Source organism: Sorex fumeus, unplaced genomic scaffold (genome assembly GCF_029834395.1).
Source record: "Sorex fumeus unplaced genomic scaffold, SorFum_2.1 ptg000122l, whole genome shotgun sequence".
NCBI classification, from domain to species: domain Eukaryota; kingdom Metazoa; phylum Chordata; class Mammalia; order Eulipotyphla; family Soricidae; genus Sorex; species Sorex fumeus.
In genome coordinates, this window is record NW_026606179.1 from 33,341,453 (window position 1) to 33,363,310 (window position 21,858).

General features: G+C 48.4%; 1 long non-coding RNA gene across 2 annotated transcripts in view; it reads left to right on the top strand.

Moving 5' to 3' along the window:
- LOC130043455 (uncharacterized) overlaps window positions 1-21,562 on the top strand; it is a 48,572-nt gene extending 27,010 nt beyond the window's left edge. Inside the window, exons 1-3 of one of the 2 annotated variants that reach the window (XR_008795358.1) lie at window positions 8,708-8,836; window positions 9,558-9,673; window positions 21,355-21,562. This is a non-coding gene — a long non-coding RNA (uncharacterized LOC130043455). Of the gene's footprint in view, window positions 1-8,707; window positions 8,837-9,557; window positions 9,674-21,354 lie in introns of those variants that run through there. The other variant, XR_008795359.1, reaches the window with a different exon arrangement.
- Window positions 21,563-21,858: the final 296 nt, after the last annotated feature.

Sequence of the window (21,858 nt, forward strand, 5' to 3'; positions counted from 1 at the left end):
TAATAATAAAAGAATTTCACCTCTCTCTCTCCTTCTCTCTCTCTCCTTCTCTCTCTCTCTCTCCCCTTCTCTCTCTCCCTCTCACTCTCTCCTCCCTCTCCCCTCTTCCCCCCCCCCCCCACACACACTGGGTATCATAGCAGTCTTCCATGTTGGTTGTAATGATGAGTCAGGCTTTCTCCTTTGAGCCCCTTCAGTGTGTGTGTGTGTGTGTGTGTGTGTGTGTGTGTGTGTGTGTGTGTATGAGCGTGCACACGTGCTCTGTCCAATGAGTCAGAACCACATGAGAGTTTATACTTCTAAGAATATGACGTCGGCCTGCGGAGTACAGACCAGTGGGGCCACTGCCTGTAAAATATCCCGAGTTAGGCCCAAATTTGAACAGGAACCGACAGGTCTCCAGGGAATCTTGGGTTCAAACACTTGCTTCTGGCCAGAGGCAGAGCCAGTTCTGAAACATGTGCAATTTGCAGGGGGGAGTATATTTTTATCTATTTATAATTGAATTTGTTTATTTGTATAGCTTTTTGGACCACACCTAGGGTTCAGGACTTACTCCTGGCTCTGTGCTCAGGGATCACTCCTGGTGAGACTCAGGGACCATATGGGGTACCTGGGATGGCACTGGACTCAGCCTCTTGCAAGACAAGCAGCCTACCCTCTGTCATACCATTTCTCCAACCCCAGGAGTGTGCCATTGAGGGTAAAGGAGCCTCAGCATTCAATGTGTGCTAGGCCTGAGCATGGTTTGAGTCTATTCCTGTTTCCTGACTCACAGATGGTGGCCACCGGCCTCAGGGAAGGATCTCTCACATGACCACGTGCCCAGCTACAAAGAATAACCACATATGAGTAAAATAGAAGGGTTTCACCTCTGAGTGGAAGTGCTAAGGTTAATTGGGCGATTCCCCATTTTCCTCCCCAACCCTGATGTCAGAGACCCCAGACTACCGAAGGCTCAGGAACCTCTATTGCCCTGGGACCTAAAGTCACTGCAACGACCAGCACCATTTCTCACCACCCAACCCAGTAACCAGTGAACCCCAGAGACCAGCTACGATTCCAGTAATTTATTCATATTTTGGAGTTTTTTTCTTTTCTTTTTTAAACCACCGCCACACCTAACAGGGCTCAGGACTTACTCTGACCTAACTGTTACACGTAGTACTTTTATTTTTCCAAATTTTCATTTGAAAAATCAAGTCACCGAGAGGCTTACTTTGTAGCTTGCTCGGCTCATCTAGTTAGCTGTGGCCTGAGATAATGGCTCAGGGTTCTACTTTCCCAGGGACATCAGGGAATGGAGGGGACATTGTAAACGAAAGATATTTGTCCCATCTAAAGGCTTCTACTCAGCTGCAGCTGATGGTTGTAAAAGAGGAATGTGGGCCAATTGCTGCCAGATCTTCTGATTTTTTAAAAGAGAGGCCATAAATCCAGAGTCTTAATGTGCAATCCTGATTATTATACATAGGGCAACTGATTGAAGTCTTTTTCCTTTTTTTTTATTGAGGTTTTTTTTTTTTCTTCTTTCTCTTTGTGAATATTGAGAGGCCAAGATACCAAGGGGCTTGATCTGGTTCACCAGCTTGAGACCTTACAACATCTTAGTAAAAAGAAAACAAAAGAGAAAAAGCTGAAAAAACGGAGGCCAGTGTCTGTGGGACTGGATGGGCGGGGGTGGGGAATCTGAGAAGACTTCCTGGGGGTGGAAGACTTCACAGGAGCACCACCATCGTAAGTTGGGTGTCCAGAGAGCGCTCATGTCAAAGGGTACCAGGGCTTGAGGCTACGGGGAGTCAGTCACACACACTGCTGAGGATTCCATCTTGGAGTTCCTCATTGTTCCCTTGAGGCTACCTTCCTCACATGGAGACTCCAGGCCCATGAGCAGTTCTGGAATAGTCCCTGTGAGGCTCTAAGCAAGCCAGGTCAAGAGTCACTAGCAAAAGGAGTCAGATTGGCACTGAATGGTGTTGGAGTCCGGAGTCGACCACCCCTCATGAACTGGCCCCAACAATGGCATTCCTAGGGATAGGGTGCCTACTTGCACCTAGAGGAACCCGTTCCAGGTTCCTGAGAAGGGTGCCCTCTGAGCTCCTGCTGCAGGCTCAGCTCCCGCCCTGGGGCGAGGAAACAGGTCTGTCCACGGGATTCCCGCAGGCCAGGGAAAGTCACGGTGTGTGGGAGTCTAAACATGTGCAGAGACTGATCCCCAGCTGCTAACCCAGAGGGCCCTGAGCAAAGGGGGGCACGGGCCATCCTGGAAAGAATCTTGGAGGTGAAAACATCCAGAAAAATCACAACAAAGCAAGGCTGACTTTGGCTTCAGGACGTTTCAGAGCCTTTAACTGACCACCAGCGCTGTGCAGCTCTCCGAGGGTAGCTGTCATCCTGTTCGGTTTTGAAAGCTCCTTCTTTCCTTCCTTCCTTCCTTCCTTCCTTCCTTCCTTCCTTCCTTCCTTCCTTCCTTCTTCCCTCCCTCCCTCCCCTCCTTCCACCTTTATTTCCTCCCTCCCTCCCCTCCTCCCTTTCTTCATCCTCCCCCCTTCCTTCCTTCATCCTCCCTCCCTCCCTCCCTCCCTCCCTCCCTCCCCTCCTTCCACCTTTATTTCCTCCCTCCCTCCCCTCCTCCCTTTCTTCATCCTTCCCCCTTCCTTCCTTCATCCTCCCTCCCTCTCTCCCTCCCTCCCCTCCTTCCTCCTTTATTCCCTTCCTTCCTCCCCTCCTCCCTCCCTCCCCTCCTTCCTCATTTATTCCCTCCCTCCCTCCCTCACTCCCTCACTCCCTCCCTTCTTTCCTTCCTTCATCCTCCCTCCCTCCCTCCCTTCCTTCCTTCCTTCCTTCCTTCCTTCCTTCCTTCCTTCCTTCCTTCCTTCCTCCCTCCCTCCCTCCCTTCCCTTCCTTTTCTCAAAAACCTTTCTTTGAGACAGGCATTTAATCTTTTATCTGTGACCTTTCTCCTCCTCTCTCAACATGTTAGTTTCTTTCCAGACATCTTTTAGAACTGCAGTTTTTTTTTCCCCCTATCTAGGAACTGTATCATTCCTCAGTGTCCATGAGTGTAGCACCATTACGTGATCCCTTAGGGGCCTTGTATCTGCATGGTACTGCGGGTGGGTGTGTGGAGGTGGGCGTGGGCACTGCCCCTAGTTTTCCACCCGGGGAGTGACTCTTGCCGTTGGAATTTCCAGCCGCAGAGGGGTGGGCTCTCTGCAGCAAAGGGACAGCGGCGGGGAGGTCGGGGGGCGGGAGGTAGGGCCTTTCTCAAAGAGCCGGTGCCGGCCCGCCGGCGGCCCGTGGGGAGGGGGAGGGGAGCGAGGCGTCCCTGTGTGGCTGACCAAAAGGGGCCCCTTTTAACGGCTTTCCTGTTTATGGCTGAGAAGTAAACAGCTCGGGAGCCGGGGTGTCTCGGGCAGCAGCTGGGCGGTGGCTGCCTGGGACCCGCCCGGGGTCCCTGTGTTTCCGGGTGACGGGGAGGGGGTGCGGGGTGGGGGGTGCGGTGTCGGGCACTCTGTTATCCCTCCTGGAAGTCTAGAAACTGTCTTTGTCCCTGTACAGCCTCCTCTTCATTCTCTTTCTCTGACCCTGCTCCTCTTGGGGCATCTGCGTGTGCAGGTTGGAGGCTCCAGTCTCCCCTGGTGACATCCAGCAGCTGCGGGACCCCCAGGAGCGCTTGCTTGTACCTTCTCCCTCTGTAGGGACCGGGAGGGGCGCTGGGGGACCCGAGACATGCTGCCAGGTGGTAAGTGTCTGTCCACTGTGCTTAGATGAGCCACAGCCCTGGGAGGAGGCAGGCGGAAGGCTGGGATGGGGGTGGGGCAGCTCAGCCCCTCCCCCCTCCCCCCCCTCCCCGTCCTGTGTCCAGTGGGGTCTCAGGGCAGCTATCTCCAGCCTGGAGCAGAGTGTTCAGAGAAGGTGCTGGTTAGGATGAAGAATAAGGCCCCCCACCCCTTCCCTACCCATCCTCCCCACCCCCCACTGCCGCAGCCAACAACAGGAGATCAATAAACTATAATTATCAGAGCAGGGTCTGCGGGCTGGTGGGGAGTCCTGCAGGCAGGAAAAGACGAAGAGGTGGGGCCGGCCAGGAAGACGGGATAGGGAAGGAGAGCAAGACACCCAGGTCGCCCCGAGCTGCAGAAGATGTGCCCAGGAGGCTGGTGAAGGATTCAGAGAGGGGCTGTCACCACGTGCCCCGCCCCCGCTCCCCTCAACCCCTTGAAATGCCTAGGAGTGGGGTGGACCTGCCTACCCCGGCAGGTGTGGAGTAAGAGTGGACGCTGCTGCCCTGCTGTCCTGGCCAACTTGCAGATGAGCAGCTCTTGGAATTCCTGAGCGCTTTGAAGCAACAATTTAAGAGCCCGGGCTGAGTATCTAGCAGAAGCGGCCCGGGGCTGGCTCTGTGCAAAGCTGCCCTGCTGGGAGGCTGGGCCCCATGCCCTGCCCGTGTGGCCTTGGTTGTCTGAGCTGAACCCGTGTGGATTGTCAAGAGGTGACTGCTTCTGCATGTGCAGGCTCCTCGCTGTCCCCAAATTCCTGGCACCTCCCTGGCTCACATCACAGCTGTCTCACTCAGGTTTGGGTTGGGGGCCCATCTCTGTTGGACACAGGCTGACTTGATGGGGCACCCCTCCCCCAACCCCTCCTCTGCTTGTGGTCATCTCAGAGGAGCTGCCCCTTCCCAAGTTGTCTTTAGTATCTTCTTTCAAATGCCTTGTCTGTGCTCCCTGAGACCTTCCTGCTAGAAGCATCACCCCCAGCTCAATGTCAGTAGTCTGTGCATGGTTCCTGACTTGCTGGGCCCCCATGGGTTCAGGACCTTTCCTGGCACAGAGGGCCCTGGTAGAGGTCATTTGGGGGTTGACATAGCTCCTCAATGTAGTAGAGACCCTCCTGGGAATTTGATGACTTTCCAGTTGAGGGGTATCCTCTTTAGAAAAAGATAGTGGTTTTGCAAGTAAGCCCAAGTGCAAATGGTCTTGTTTCCCGTTGCAGTGGGCTTCCTTATGTGTGGACACTGGACCAGGAGTTTTGCAAGCATCTCAGTCAGCTGGTCTAATCTCAAGAGAGGTGGAAAGCATGAGCCGTGTCCCCTATTTTTCATGGGAGTGGGGGTGCTCGCTGGAGGCATCACCTCCCTATATCCGAGCTCACTAGTGGCTGGGCACATAGCCCACGGCCTTGAGAAACAGGCTTCCTCCACATCTTTCCCAGGGTGGACTAAGGCGCTGCCAAGTTGACCTCCAGTCCTGTGTAGCAAGTGGGCAGCCTGGGGTCAGTGGGAGCCCCCTGTACCCTGAGAAGCTGAGGAGAAGACACGGATACCCAGTGAAATGCAGCCTGCCCTGGGAGTATCCACTCCCACCCTCTGCTCACCCACTCCCAGGAGGCACAGTCCACCCTAAGTGATACACTTCATAAGCACCTAGCAGCCCCACACTGGGTTTCCCTCTGGTTTTGCCTTTATCTGCCTTTTTCTGAATGGGGTACCACCATCCAGAAAGGTCCCCAATGCCAGGAAGTAGAAGGATTCCCCCTCCCTCTCCCTGCCTCCGCTGAACACACACACACACACACACACACACACACACACACACACACTTTTTGTTTGTTTGTTTTGGGCCATACCTGTCCAGCAGGACTTACTCCTGACTCTGTGCTCAGGAATCACTTCTGGCAGTGCTCCAGGGACCATATGTGATATGGGATACAGGGATTGAAACGTGGGTCGGCCAGTGCAAGGCAAGTGCCCTATTTTACTATCTAGCCCCAGGGGAAGCCCTCTGTATGCCCTCAAGGCTGGATGGGGGGGGCGGGGACTCCCAGCCTTTACCTGCTGCTCTATAGCTGGAGAGTGGTGGGCACTGAGGAGGGGGTCCACACCAGCGGTTGGGGGTCTTCTCTCTAATTACAGGCTCAGCCCTGCAGGCTGGAAAGAGAATGTGATTTCTACTTTGCTCTTTTTTTGTTACTTCAAGTTGACAGATGACCTCAGGCAAAGTGCAGGAGGGAACCCTCCTTTTATTCTTATCTTTTTGTTTTGTTTTGTATACAAATGTTAGAGAGTTTCATTTGGATACAATGAAGTCAGATATCAAAAATATAAATTCCCTGCAAGACTGAGTTTTTGAAGCACAGGTAGAATTCCTCCCCCTTTCTAAGTGCAGTGAAAGATGTTTTTGGTTTAGGGGGAGCGGGGTCCTTTGTGTGTGTTAGTGACTTATTTTCCTGCCTTGATAAGATAGGGAAAGGGTGCGCACAAAATGAAGTTTGTGCTTTCCAAACTTTAATTCAAAGAAAAAGCAAAACATGGCAAGACAGTTTTCTAAGAAGCAGCCTTCCTACTTGGCAAATGCTGCCCTTTAGACTTATTTATTGTTGAGTAAGTACCAGAACAGTATTTATTCCAAACCCAATCATGCTCTCTCAAATGGCACTCAGAAACACCAGTGTGAGATCTATTTGTTTTTTAGTTTTTAGTTTTGGGGCCACACCCAACTGTGCTCAGAACTTTCTTCTGGCTCTGCTCTCAGGGGTCACTACTGGCAGGCTCTGGGAACCATATGAGGTTCTGGGAATTGAACCAGCTTGGATGCATGCAAAGCAAGGGCTTTACCCGCTGTACTATCCGACTCCAAGTGTGAAAATTAAATTTTTTTTTCTAATTGAGGCATGGAGATGTATAAAGTTATTTATAGTTGAGTTTAGGCATATAATAGTCCAACACCAGTGCCGTTATCAGTATCACCTTCCCTCCACTAGTGTCACAGGCTCCCTCTCATTCCCCAACTGACCTTCCTGACAGGCCCCATTTTAAGTTTGATTATTGTCGTTTGGATCTCATGCTTCCAGCTTTGTCAGTTCTGTGGTTCAGATACATTTTTATGGAATGTGTACATTGTGTAGGATTTGGAGCCTTTCCTCCTTACGTTGAACAAAGTGTAGCTACTTAAGCAGAATACATTTTTTTTTCTTATGGAGTCAGCCTATTCGTTTCTGTTTCCCTTGGTTGAGAAGGGTTTTATATGTAAACCCAAGCAGGGGGACCAGCTCTCGTGAAATGTTTCCTGCTTGCTTTGATGAAGGAAGAAGTTTGAAGCTCAAGAAGAAAACTGGGGGGTGTGGGGGGGAGGGGGCGGGGAAAATTAACGCAAGTAACTACTTGACTGTATAGTTTTCCCTGGTCTTGTTCATCCTCGATAGCTCTACATTGGCTTGTTGGTACTTGCCTGCTCCTCCAACACCATCCTAGGTCAAGAGGCCTGCTGTGCTGGGAGGCCCACATGTGAATTGGGGACAAGTATTAGGGAGAGAAGGAAGATTAGGGGAGCAGAATTGGGGGCAAAATTTAAGCCAAGGGCCATTTTTCCTTGGTTCTGGAACTGACTCTATGACCATAGATCGGTGTCAGTTCTCACTGTATGAACTGCTTAAGTTAACCAGTGAAACTGTTAACTGTGTGTTGTAAGAAAAAATGTAGTCCTTGCTTCAAAATAAACCTGACACGAGCCTCTCCTAGAGGCGATCAGGGGATTGGGCATTGGACAATCACATTGTTGTGCTTAGTTCTGGTCTTCTGATTGGGGTGGATCTTCCCTGTGGCATCCTCTCCTCCTTTTCTTTCTTTCTTTCTTTCTTTCTTTCTTTCTTTCTTTCTTTTTTTCTTTCTTTCTTTCTTACAATACTTGACTCTTTTTTAACATTCTTTTTTTTTTTTTTTTTTTACGATGTGGAAGCTTTGGCTTTGTTTCTGTACTTCATTCTCACCCACCTGAGATTGAGATCATGATTCTCAGTTTCCCTTGGTTTCCCTTGGAGTCATTCCTCCATGTCCCCACTGGACATGGTTCTTAGCAAAGTCACATCCCAATGACAAACTGAAGACCTCCAGCTCTTCCAAGTTCGAGAACGGTCTCCATCTCACAACTTCCTGACTCTCTCCCTGCCGTGTCTCTATTAACATGGACCCAACGCCCTGCTTTGGGGTCTGATTTATGGTTGAATTAGGGAAAAGTCCACGGAGGGTGTAAAATACAATGTCCACACTGGGGCCTGATCTCCCACTTTATCGGTGATTGCAAGTGCGGTTTATAACCCCGGTGCCAAATCGAAATCAAGGTGATTTGTGCATCAATCTCCCGGATAAAATCAGGCCACGCTCTATTGTGGTTTGACCTTCGGGGTGCCTTTGGCTGGTCTGTCTCGTCTAAGTCCCTTGGACAATTACCCAGGGACAGCTGGGAAATTCAGCGATAATGGCCGGAGCTGGGATTACCAGCTGAATCAAAAGGCTTAACTGCTCACCCCACAGATGCCTGAGCGCCCCAGAAAAAGCCCAGAGAGGTAGAGATCAAGCTCGCAGGATCATTAAGACAATCAGGTGGCGGGCAGAGGAGGGAGTGACCTGCTGTCTGTTTCTTATACCCTTGGTCAACTCTGCTGAACTCCATAGCAAATCTGAAAAGCAAAATTTAGCATCTTACACATACACACACACACACACACACACACACACGCACGCGCGCACGCGCACACACACACATACACACGTAGATGTAAATATAATGCAGAAAAGTGGACCAAAAAAAGTCCACGCAGACCCCCTCACCTTCTTTATAAGCTCAAGAGCTCAGCTGATCATAGAACAATAAGGTTTCTAAAATGACCAGAAGGTCGGACTGAATAGGAAGGATATTGGTGGCAGCTGTTTTGCCTGGTACCACTGACTGTCCTTTCTGATTCTCAGCAAACACCCTCAGAACCTTCTGGAAAGAACTTCCATCTCCTTTGGGAAAATCCTAATCCTAAACTCAAGTTTTGTTTAATTTGGTTAGTGAGTTTTTTGTCATACCTGTAGATGCTCCAGATCTACTCCCGTCACTCAGGGGTGGCTCCTGGCAGGGACCATGTGGTGCTGGGGATGGAACCCGGGGCTCTTGCATGTGAAGCCTGTGCTCAGCACATTGTGCATGCTCTCTGTCTGGCTGCAATCACAAACCCTAGGTAGGGTTAAAAATATTTTGAACACAGCTGAGGAAATTGTAGATGTTTAGTCCCCCAAAGGCTTTTCAGAAATGGACAGAGGGGGTATTTAGGATAAATATTTTTAAATCAGGGTTTTATGCCTATAATCTGAGTTTCTCAACTTATATTTAGCCCAAACGTCTTTTATAGAGGAATTCCATCTCTTTTGATTGTGTAGCCTCACATAGTCCAGGGGAGGAAGTTTGGATGGTCCTTCAAATGGTGAAGCCCATTTTACAAATCCCTTTAAGATATGCTAATGTCTGTGGGCTGATTATTAAGATAAATACCTTGTGTTGGAAACTGGAGTTAATTATAATATATATAATTAGTCACTGGTCAGCTAGAAGTTATAATTTATTGTTCCCTAATTTGCATTTATTATCAAAGATATTTAATTTAAAGGAATTACCAAAAAAAAAAAAGCCTGATTTGAGTGGTTATGGAGATGGTGGGCATTTAGTGGACTTCAAAACTGTTTTTTTTCCCCCAAAAAATTTTCTTTCAAGACCCATTATATACAATTTCAGGAAATAACACATTACATGAGGAGATGGCGGGTCCGAGTTGATTAAAAACTAAGAAAGCCATTTTCAGAAGAAATGATGCTGTTTTCTCTCCCAGACGCTCCTTTGTAGGGCATGAGGTAAGCTCTCAGGATAAGAGGGTGCAAATTCCAGCGAAGTTCCGGGCCAGTGAGAGGAGAGGGTGGATCTTCTGTGTGTGGGGTTTGTTGGGGTGGGGGGGTAGGGGGAGTGAGATGCTTTTCCTATCTGAGAATCATATTTTCTGCTTCGTGAGGAAGAGAGCTGGGCTTCCACCCAGATTTAGCTTCCACTGGGAAAGAGATTGCCAGGCCTTTTCCCAAAGCCTATTTACGGATGGGGGCCCACTAATTGATCTTGTTGTTACCACTCAGACACACAGGGGTGCCATTCTGGTGTCCCTTTGTCTCTACCTAAAGGTCTGTGTGAAATGACCCTGGGTCCAGTTTGCAGAGGAAGCCTCCAGCCCTTGGCCATCTGCCTGAAGGTCATCAGATGTGTCCTCCAGGGGTCAGAGTAGAGAGGGTAGTGCCCTTGTCTTGCACATGACTGACATGGGTTTGATCCCGGCATCCTGAATGATCCCCTGAGCCCCACCAGAAGTGCAGAGCCAGAGTAATCACCATTAAAAGTGCAGAGCCAGGAGTAAACCCTGAGCATTGCTGGGTATTGTCTTAAAACAAAGAGTCCTTCAGCACCGGAAGAGAGGTGAACATCACCAGTCCTTTCTTAGGGGCTCCCCAGCCCACAGTCTTGTATGGGAGCAAGGCCTGGGGAGAAATGGGGTAGAAAGACAGTGTGGATGCAACCGGAATGGCTAAAAGGGAAGCATGAATGGAATGAAAATTCCGAGCAGGGCCAGAGAGTCCAGGGGTTGAGGAACTTGACTCCAGGTTTCATCCACATCAACCCACATGGTCCTCTGAGTTCGCCAGGAGTAATCCCTGAGCACCGAGCCAGGAGTAAGCCCTGAACATGGGTAGGGGTGACCCCCAAATAAACCAGAATTGCAAAGCAACTGAAAAGTGCTCTCCTCTTTATCCCTCCAGCAATGCATGATGTTTGCTAGACCATTTGGGGTGCCAGTGGCTGAGCACTAGCAACTGGGGAGATGACAGCTTGTCTGTCCCAGGAGATGTCCAGTGCTTACTCCTCCTGCTCACCGCAGCTGCCCCTAAGGGACAACTTGTCCTTTATTAAAAAAAATTTTTTGTGGGGGGGGGGGGGGCTACACCTGGCTCTGCTCAGGGATTACTCCTGTTTTTGCACAGGGATCACTCCTGACTGGGTTTGGGGGACCATATGGGATGCTGGGGGTCGTATAAGGCAAGGCCCTACACACTGTCCTATAGCTCCAGCACACAGCTTGTGTTTTAGAGCCCTTCCTTCTGGGGGCCTGCAGCCTTGCTCTGCCTGTGCCCTTCTCTCACCTCTTCTCTCCACGGTGTCCCTTGTGTACAGGTGCCAGGCTCCGCCTGTGCTTCTAGGCAACACCCTTCAGTCGTCTGACTTGCAGTCTGGAACAAAATCTTTGACTGCCATCCTCAGCCCCTGGCTTTTCTGCAGGGTGCTTGTGAGGGCAAAGTCTCTAGGGGGTTCAATGCTTTCTCTGCCTTAACTTTTACTCCAGACTTGTCAGGGGTATTCCAGATGTTATCCAAGGGGCTGGAGGTGACAGAATCCTGTGCTTGTCCGAGGATGTCACAGTTCTTGCTCAGGGACTAGGTTTGAAGGCTCTGTGCAGCCTCTGGGAGGCAGGAGAAGATGAGTTATGTAGCCTGGCAGACCTGGGCTTAGTCCAGACTCCCTTATGTGCTCTGGGCGATGCTGGACAGGAGGCTAAGTCCGCTGTCTCTGCCCTCCCGCTCTGCCCTGCTGGTGAGCAGTAGAGTCGGAGCTCCACTCCACAGCTTGCTTTTACCTTTACTCTCTCCAGGGTACAAAGGTTTCCTTCCCCCATACTGTTCAGGCAGCTCATCAATTGGTGGCTATGGAAATGCTCATTTTTTGATGAGATGCCAAAGAGAATATGATGCGATCAGGTAGATTCACTCATGTTGATAACAGAAGGCAAAGCCGGTGGGACTTCTACCAGCTTTTCTCCAAAGCTACCCCCACCCCGCCCTTGAGATAAGCCAAAAAAAGCAAGCAACACCTCGAGGACTTGGAAGGTGAAGGTCCTTAGAGTTGGGTACTCACTTTTGGTGACTTCATTGGTATGAATCTTGATGTGTTCAGCTATAGGATGGGCAGTTAAGTGAGGATCACAAGAAAAGAGAAATGCTCTGTGCTGCTGTGCTTAGGCTTACACATAGGAGGTGCTGAGCTGATGTCTGCTGGTTAGGAGACCAGGTATAGGGAGAGATGGTGACTCAAGAGAAGCAATGCATAGTTGTTTTGCCTTCCACTTGAAGAGCAGGGGGAAAAGACAACAGTGTAAACAGCTAGCAAGAATCAGAGGACCCAAGGGGTCAGGAGAGGGCTCAAAGGGTTGGAGCATGTGCTTGGCATGAGAGAGCTAGAGTTTCATTCCCAGCACCATGTGGTTGGCCCCCTGAGCACTACCAGGAGAGACACCTGGGCAGAATTGGGCGTAACACTCTCCACTAATGGTATGGTCCCCAAACTAAAACAGCCAAATACTTAGAGAGCCCAGAAGACTCTGTGAGAAGACCCTAGAGCCTCTCTGGCTTGGTTGCACTTGAGGGTCCTTTGCTATCTCCATGGGGTTATTTTCTTTCTTTCTTTCTTTCTTTTTTTGGGGGGGGGTCACATCTGGTGATGCTCAGGAGTTACTCCTGGCTTTGCACTCAGGAATTATTCCTGGCAGTGCTCGGGGGACCATATGGGATGCTGGGAATCGAACCCAGGTTAGCCGCGTGCAAGGCAAACGCCCTACCTGCTGCTGTACTATCGCTCCAGCACTCCAATGGGCCTATTTTCACACGTTTTGGCTCCCTTAATTGAAAGTAAACTCCCCGTGCAAAAGCCCAAGAGAGCTGAGATTTTGGTTTGGATTGTATTCCTAGAATGGTACCAGAGTGTAGACTAGACATAAATACCATTGAGAGGAGTTGTCTTAAGATCCAGGTCTAAGTGTGGCAGCAACAGACATTTCACTGGAAGCCAAGAGGTCTCAAAGTATGTCCCTTCACTGCTGGAAGATTTTGGCATAAACCCTTCTTGACTTCATGAAATGACTTAGCTCTACCTTTTTAGCGTTGGAATAGATCAATTAAATCTGACTGGCTCTTTGAGTCTAGCAGCTATGAAATTGATCAAAAAGGGACAATTTTAGGTCACTTAGCTAGTCCCAGAGTTTGTAGTAGATGCCATTTCTAGAAATGCCGCAAATTTTCTCTTCTCAAAATATCACCTTTCCAAATAAGCTCTTGGGTTAAGAAGTCAAACCGAAATAACTATTTAGAAATAGTTCAGAAATATTTAAAAATTAACGGTGCCACATACCAGAACTTATGGGAAATGGCTAGGATTTTACTCAGAAAACATTTTATAGCCTTAACTGGATTTATCAACACTTAAATTTGAAAATGCTCCAAGTAAACATTAAACTCAAGAACTTGAAGACCAGGGTCGGAGTGATAGTATAGCAGGTAGGGCATTTGCCTTACATACGATCAACCTGGGTTCAATCCTGGGCATCCCATATGGTACCCTGTACACCACCAGGAGTAATTCCTGAGCGTCACCTGGTCGAGCCCTGCCTCCTCCTCCACCTACCCCCTCCCCCCACTCCCTGAAAACCCTAAGTGTCTCATGTCCAGTGCACAGACACTAAATATGTGTGATCACTGCAACCAAGTTGTGGGGTGAGCATTGAAACCAAAGTACGTGAGCCCCAAGCCATAGAGCACAACCCCCCGTGAGTGTGCGTGCAAGTGCTGTGACCAGAGCACGTGACCCTGCTCATTTCAATCACTGAAACAAGGAGGGGAATAAAAATAATACAGTGGCCCATTGTCAGAGGATCGTGGGATGTGTTTGTACCAGATTTTCTGAAAGCAATTTTTGGATACATTTTCTGCCAACCAAAAATTGATCATTTTGTGTTTATATATATATGTATATTAATGTGTGTGTGTTTGGGAGCCAAGCACAGCACTGCTCAGGGCCCACTCCTGGCTCCCTGCTCAGGAAATTCCTCCAAAGGGGACTCAACGTATCACACGTCATGCTGGGGATCAAGCCCAGGTTGGTTGCATGCAAAGCAAGTACTCCTTTACCTGCTGAATTCTCTCTCTGGCCTGATGGTTCTATATTACCCTCACTTAGAGTATAAGGGATAGAGGTTAATAGCCAACCACACTTTATTTACTGTAGAGCTTCTATGGGACATACCAGTGGGGTTTGGGACATGGCCAGGTCTGCAGAGAGAGAGCACAGCACAGGGCTAACTTTGACCTTGGATGGAGCAGAGGCACAGCACAGACTAGGGTGGCAGAGGCATGGAGGATGGTGGCTAGGAGGGACCTGGGTATAAAGGGCAGGGCCCAGGGACAAAGAACCTCAACCCCAAGCCAGAATGTGCAGGAGAGAACGTGCCGGCTCCCTTTTCTAGTTGCGTTTGGTAATGAGCTGATCACTAATGGAGCAGTGGGCTCTCAGCGCAGACGGGATACTGCACCTGTCCTGAGATGCTCTCTGGGCTCCAGGCTGAGCAGTGCACGACTCACACACACCCTTCTTCAAGCAGAACCTGACTGTGGCTTCCAGGTCAGAATGCAACTTGGAGGGGCTGGAGCAAAAGCACAACGGGTAGGGTGTTTGCCTTGCACGCAGCCGGCCCAGGTTCGATTCCCAGCATCCCATATGGTCCCTTGAGCACTGCCAGGGGTAATTCCTGAGTACAGAGCCAGGAGTAACCCCTGTGCATCGCTGGGCATGACCCAAAAATAAAAAATAAAAATATAAAAGCAAAACCTTTAAAAAAAAAAAGAATGCAACTTGGAGCACTGGCTCCGGCTTTGTGCTTTCTCTCTCTCCTGGGGTCTGAAAAATGCCTGCCTGTTCTCTCCTACCCTGAGAAAAGAAATTGGCACCTACAAAACCAAAGTCTGCAACTCATTTTGGTTTTGGTGTTTTTTAAAAATAATTCAAAAAATTTTTTTTACATATATATTTTTTTCTTTTGCGTTTTGGGTCACACCTGGCCATGCACAGGGTTACTCCTGGCTCTGCACTCAGGAATTACTCCTGGGAGTACTTGGGGGACTATATGGGATACTGGGGATCAAACCCAGGTCAGCCGCGTGCAAAGCAAACGCCCTACCTGCTGTACTATAGCTCCAGCCCCTTAAAAATATTATTTTTTAAAAATTAAATTACAGTGAGATACACTGTTACAAAGTTGTTCTTGATTGAGTTTCGGTCTTAGAATGTTCCAACACCCATCTCCCCACTAGTGTGCATTTCCCAGGCCCCTGGACCACTCATACCTGGCTACTGGCTGGAATTAGGGCCTCTGGAAATCTCCCCTCGACCAGTAAATGCTTTGAACTGGACCTTTTTCTAGGCATCTTTAGATGAAGTGTTGAACGAAGTCTCCACTCATGGAACCTGCTTTTATTTTGCTGTGACTTTGTTTGTGAAGTGGCTAACATGATGGTGCCTGTAGGTCCAAGTCCGCTGCCCTGGCAGCACTGAGCTCCTAGCACAAGGCCATTTCCTTCTCAGATGGAGGTGGGGTGTCCTGAGATCTGAGTGCCTGTGTACTCACAGAGTCACAGAGATTGCCCCATCAGAGCTGGATTTCTCCCCTCCTAAGAGGAGAGAGGGGAGAGGGAAGACCATAAGGATGTCCCTGAAGCTTGCTTTGGATGAACACAAATTCCATTCAAGAGGGTCCCACCTTGGCTGTTTCAGTTAACACATCAGCTGGGAAGTAGGATTCTATCTCCTGCCTTGGGGTGGACACACACATTCAGATGATGGGGCGGCTCACTGGCTGGAGCTAGTTGGCCAGGAGAAGTTTGTATAAAACATTTCCACTGAGGTTTATGCTCCAACTCACACTGTGTGGTAGCTCCCTGGGACTCCCTGCTTTTGTGTTCATGTCCTCATTGAAAAATTTGGATTAACAATAGCCATCCTATTCTACCTCTGATGGGGGTTTGAAAATAGAGACTTCGGACGAATTAGGTGCGTGGATTGTTGCTCTTTCTCTGCCTGCTGGTTGCACAGAGATATGACAAGATCAGACTCGGTTTCTTCCACTCTCTCTTTGTTTCGTTTTATTCATCTTCCCACTCTTCTCTCAACTTGCTCCTAATTATATCTCAGAGGGCTCTGTGGGGGTCAGAGGGGAGGGAGTGGCCAGCTCTGGTAATCAGAAATATCCCTTCGGAAGCCAGTAGATTGGTTATATTTTTGTGTTAAGTTGCTAATTGATTTGATAATTGCCTGGGAGACACACAGACATACACACATGCAAAACAAATGTCAGGCCACACACTTCTCTCTCCTCTCTCGACAATGAAATGAAGATGTTTTAGTTATTGGACTCAGATGTCACCTAGAAGAATAAGAGGAGTTAGGAGGCAGGAGTGGGGTGGGGAGAAGGGAGTGGAACCCACATCGTGGGGGATGGGGGGGCAGGCAGGCCATCCCTCTTGGTTATCAAGTGAAATGACTCCCCAAATATGACAATAAATCACCGCAGGAATCAATCAGACGGGAGGCCACTGCTCCATGCTGATAATGCATCAATCAATATTTAATGTTTACACTTTAATTAATCCACACATGGGAAGCATTCTTTCAGTGACAAAAATAAAGGGATGAGAAATAAAACACCTTTTATATCAAGGAGTGGGGAGTGCCTGGCCTATCTGGGTGCCTTTGATTGGAGCTGCCATTGATCACTGGAGCCCCCGGCAGCCTCCCAAGTCGCAGGCGGAGGGGAAGCACCTGCGGGGGAGGGGCCGAGGAGTCAGTGCGGGGCTGGCGGGACAAGCTGCACGCAGCAGGGCCCAAGCATGAATTCCCCGCTCAGGCAGAACAAAGCCAGAATATTGGATTCTAAACCTTGGTGGCATCTCCCCAGAAAAGATTTCTGTCTGCAGTTAGTGATCACCGGTTCGTGGGGAGGAGAGGGAGCAGGAAAAAGAACATTTTACCGTGGAAATGGAAGGATCCAGGTGCTGACTTGGACGCACTGATTCCAGCCTTATGTCCCAGGATGGTTTTAGCACGTTTATACGCTCTCGATGCACTTTTCATGCGCTGCACCGCTGTTTATCGAGGTGTGGTATAGCCCTGTGTGCGTCCAGAGACCTGGCTCCAGGGCTTGAACTAGCAGGAAGTCTGTCTGCAGAAAGCCCGAGTTCCATTCCCAGGACCTCATGCTTCCGGAGCACCAAGCAGGGAGTAAGTGAGCACTGCTGGGTGTGGCCGCTCCCAAACAAACAAATAAATAACCACAGCCACTCGAGTTATATAATTCCTAGCCAGATGTACCAAATCCATGGGGGCTGTATTTGTCTCCGTGGGCTCACACACACTCTGTGGATATATCTTCGTGTATGTATTTGCATATATTACATTGGCATCTTCTGCTATTCTGGCGCCATCAGTACCTTTTGTCTCAGGTCTCAAATATTTGGAGGGTCTTTGACTAAGTCCCAGACTGTAAACACATCAATGCTACTCTTTGAGAACATGTTTTTTGTTTGTTTGGGCTTGGGGACCACACACACCTGGCAGTGCTCAGGGTTTATTCCTGGCTCTACACTCAAGGGATCACCCCTGATAGTGTGGAGGGAACCACATGGGGTGCTGAGAATCAAACCCAGATCAGTTATGTGCAAGGCAAGCATCCTAATAGCTGTACTATTGTTCTAACCTGGTTTGTTTGGCTTTATTTTTTTGGAAGGTGTGTCTATACTTGGTGGTGCTTAGGGCTTACTCCTGGAAATACTTGGGGAATCATGTGCAGAGCTGGCGACTGAACCTGAGTTGACTGTATGCAAAGCAAGTGCCCTACCTGTTGTACTACGTTTCTATTCCTTATTTGAGAAAATGGAGTGTAGACGATACTGGATTTCCACTTTTAATATAGTCTGAGTTGTTTTGCTTTTTGTTTTGTTTTGGGGCCATCCCTAGCAATGCTCAAGGTGTACTCCTGGCTCTGTGCTCAGCAGTACTCAGAAAAGTATGTGATGCCAAGGACTGAATTCAGTCCTCCTGAATGCAAAGCATTACTCAGCCCTTTGAGCTGTCTCTCTGTCCCAGCTATGAGGTGGTTTTTTTTTTTTTTTTTTTTTTTTTGCTTTTTGGGTCACACCCAGCGATGCACAGAGGTTACTTCTGGCTCTGCACTCAGGAATCACCCCTGGCGGTGCTCAGGGGACCATATGGGATGCTGGGAATTGAACCCGGGTTGGCCGCATGCAAGGCAAACGCCCTACCCGCTGTGCTATTGCTCCAGCCCCTCAGCTATGAGGTTTTATAAATGCTTCGTGGTTCCTGGTGGTGCTCAGGGAACATTCAAATGTGAAGGATCAAACCCAGGATTCTGGCATGCAAAGAATGTGCTCTATTCCATTGAGCCACCTCCTGGGCCCTTTTGCTGCTGTTTTGGGAGGAGAGTCAAGTGAGGATAATAGACATTAAAAATGCAGGAGCTGGGACTGGAGCAATAGTACAGTGGGTAGGGTGTTTGCCTTGCAAGCAGCCGACCTGGGTTCGATTCCCAGCATCCCATATGGTCCTCCGAGAACCGCCAGGAGTAATTCCTGAGTGCATGAACCAGGAGTAACCCCTGTGCATTGCTGGGTGTGACCCCAAAAGATAAACAAATAAATATATATAATGCTGGAGCTGTGGTTGGGGTACCCTCAGAAGTTGATCCAAAGATAAGAATTTGGGAGCAAGAAAGGAAACAGGGAAGTCAAACCAATCAAAAGCGACTTGTTACTGTGGTTCATGGGTTCTCAGTCTCCCTGAGAATTAGAACCAGAGTCAGAGAGTCGCAGGCATTTTGGAGTCACATGCGGTGAGGAAGCCAGTATCCATCCACATCCTATCTGCTACTGGTGGAGGGCTGCTTTGTGCTTGGCTCACTACTCCCCACTCTAAGAATGAAAAAGAGGGTGCCAAGGCAGCCGAGTAAACCTCAACTGGCCAGGGTACAGACAGTTCTATCAGGACACGTGGGCTGACCAAGACTGCAGAGTACTGATATCATCATCATCGTCATTCAAACAAATGAATTCAGACGAAAGCATTTCTGTTAACTCTGACCATCTTCTCAGCAAGTGTTAGGATGTCCTCGAGTATTGAAAACAAACAGTTGTTGGAGCATTGGATGAACAGGTTTAGGGGCCACATGTGCTCTCCTCACTAGATCCAGGTGCAAGAGGCAACAAGAAATCGAGATCCATCAATTCATGAACTCCACTTTATGCGATTGCTGGGGCAGCACTTCCATTTAGATTTCTTGTTCATTTTCTTCTATTTCTACTAGAATTGGTTTGCTGACTTTGAGCACAGCCAGTTTTTGAACAATACGATGCATCTGCTTCTGCATATTTACAAACTCTGCTTCCTAAAGTAACAACACCATCAGATCCCATCTACTCAAGCCCTTGGAATGCTCTGCTAACAGTTATTTAATAGTGTTGGAGACAGACCACAGTTGTCCGGGGCTGACTATACTGATTTAAGTTTCCCTCTTTTGCATTTAAACAACCTGTCTCTCCTCACCATAATTCTCCCTGCAATTTAGCAAATTAATAAACTTACTTCCGTTGAATCTGTTGTTGACCTTAACATATTACTAGTTGGCTGAAAAGAAATTAATTTCTAAAAGCTCCTGTTACAGGAAGCTTGATCGGTGTCATTCATGGAGTTCTAAAAACGGCGTGGTTCTTTGCTTGCAGATGGCATGGATTGAGCTTCATGGACTCCAGCAAGTTAAAGGCATTGTGGGAGGGATACTAGAGACACCAGAGCCTCTCTGGGCAACTCTGTCATGCCCCTTCCTTTTGACAGATAGCCGATATCTCCTCTGTGAACACAAGTTCTCATGAACCTCTCTACTCAAGAATCAAGTGCCCAGCAGGAACGGCAGTCTGTTCCCACTCTGGCTGAGACTGATGGGAAATCTGAAAAACTGTCCCTTCCTTCAAAGAAGGTCAGACATTATATAACCAGAAAAGGAGGGGAGGAATACAAAGCTGATGGTGGCAAGACAACATACACTGTCATTCACGGTTCTGTTTTGTAACATAGGAATAAGAAAAGATGAAACCATGTCCTCCTTTCTTCCCTCCAACTTTTCTTTTTTTCTTTTTCTTTTTTTTTTTTGCTTTTTGGGTCACACCCGGCGATGCACAGGGGGTTACTCCTGGCTCTGCACTCAGGAGTTACTCTTGGCGGTGCTCAGGGGACCATATGGGATGCTGGGAATTGAACCGGGGTCGACCACATGCAAGGCAAATGCCCTACCCGCTGTGCTATCTCTCCAGCCCCATTATTTTGAAATGAACCTGTGCACATTCACAATGTTCCTTAAAAAGTTCCTGGAAAAAAAATAGACTTTCAAAAGAGCAAGAGTATGACAAGAAAATGGATGTACCTATGTTTTCCCTGTGCCACTGGGGTTAGGATGAAAATCCTGTCCTGCTCATTTCTCTTGGACAGAGTCCTCATGGCTTGACTTGGCTTTGCATGACCTATTGCAGAGGTTTTCAAATGACCAGAATAAGTAAAACAATGATCCAGCAATTGAGGGAAGGTGGAAAGGATAGAAGGTGGGATGGATGTGGGGAGAGAAAGAGAGAGCAGATGCTTGCCCTCACCTCGATCTTTAGACCCAGGAGCTCAGGAATGGGTCCTTAAAAATTCTATTTCTAAAGACACTAGATGATTAATAACATCAGTCTTTCTCCTTCCTTTCTTCCTTCCTTCCTTCCTTCCTTCCTTCCTTCCTTCCTTCCTTCCTTCCTTTTTTTCTTCCTTCCTTCCTTCATTCCTTCCTTCCTTTTTTTCTTCCTTCCTTCCTTCTTTCCTCCCTCTCTCCCTCCAACCCTCTCCCCCTCTCTCTCCATCCCTCCCTCATTTAATTATCTATTATCTATCATCTATTCATTGTCATTGTCATCATCATTATCTAGTATGAAGCACTGTTTTGTTCTACCTTCCGGGATAATATCATTTTCTAGCATTGGGTGAGATGTCCTCAATATTTGGGTCCAGAAGGTGAGAAATGACCGGACCTCCTTTAGGAAACCAAGGCAGAGATGAGGGACTTCATCTCCCTTTCTTTTCCCTGCAGAAGGATACTTGCAGAAGGTACTTGCAGAAGGATAACTGTTGAGAGATTAAGGGGTCCAAGATCGAGCTTTATCCCTCTACTTTTCTTCCTTTTGTTTCTCCCTCATCCCCAATCTCTCTAGACAGTGGGAGCAACTTGTTCTTGTGTGTATGTGTGTGCGTGTGTGCGCGTGCGCGCGTGTGTGTGGTGTGTGTGTAATTCATTCCTCTCACCATTGAACCACGTCTGGTTTCCTCCCAGAGGGCTCTTCAAAATGAGAATAATTCTTTGGAATCATTCTTACGACTCACAAACTCCTTTCCAGGAGGGAATAAATGGGTCTGGGAGACTCCCCTCGCTCCTCCAAGGTGGCAGTGCCGCTTGGGTGCAGGCCTCTGCTGTTCTCTGAGGAGCTGGGAAGTCAAGGCTTGATGGTGCCAATAAACCCTCTGACCTTTGGTTTCCCATGAAGCCAACATTCAACACTCCCATTTAATTTGTACACAGGCACGCAGTTGGTCCTGGAGAGCACTGGAGTGTGAATGTATCAGGACCCCCGCCTCGTTCTCACTGGGGAAGTTCTCAGGCTGTTGGCACGGATGTATGCTTCAGTGAAGATTCTGAAACTGTGCCCCAAGGTTACCAGCCACATGTGGACATGGACATTCTAAAGTGGGCCTGGATTCTTCTACCACCTGCAATTCTACTGGTTTGTAAGAGCCTATGAATAAACTCCCTTAAGTCAGAGACATATGTGTTCTCTTTTAACCTAGTGACCAGTTTTGTCTTTCTCCTGTGAGAAACCTAATTATGAAAACGATGAGCTAGAGTTTTATTTTTGTGTAAAAATCAGAGGGGACTTTTTCAATGATGTCTAAGAATTTCTGAGAGTGATTATAATAATACATTTTGTGAGGTTAGTATAAAATGGTGCTTCATAAAAATTGGATTCTAGCTCTGGGTGGTTCATAACTCTGCCAGTTCTTGAGGAAGAACAGTGAGTTCTGGAAA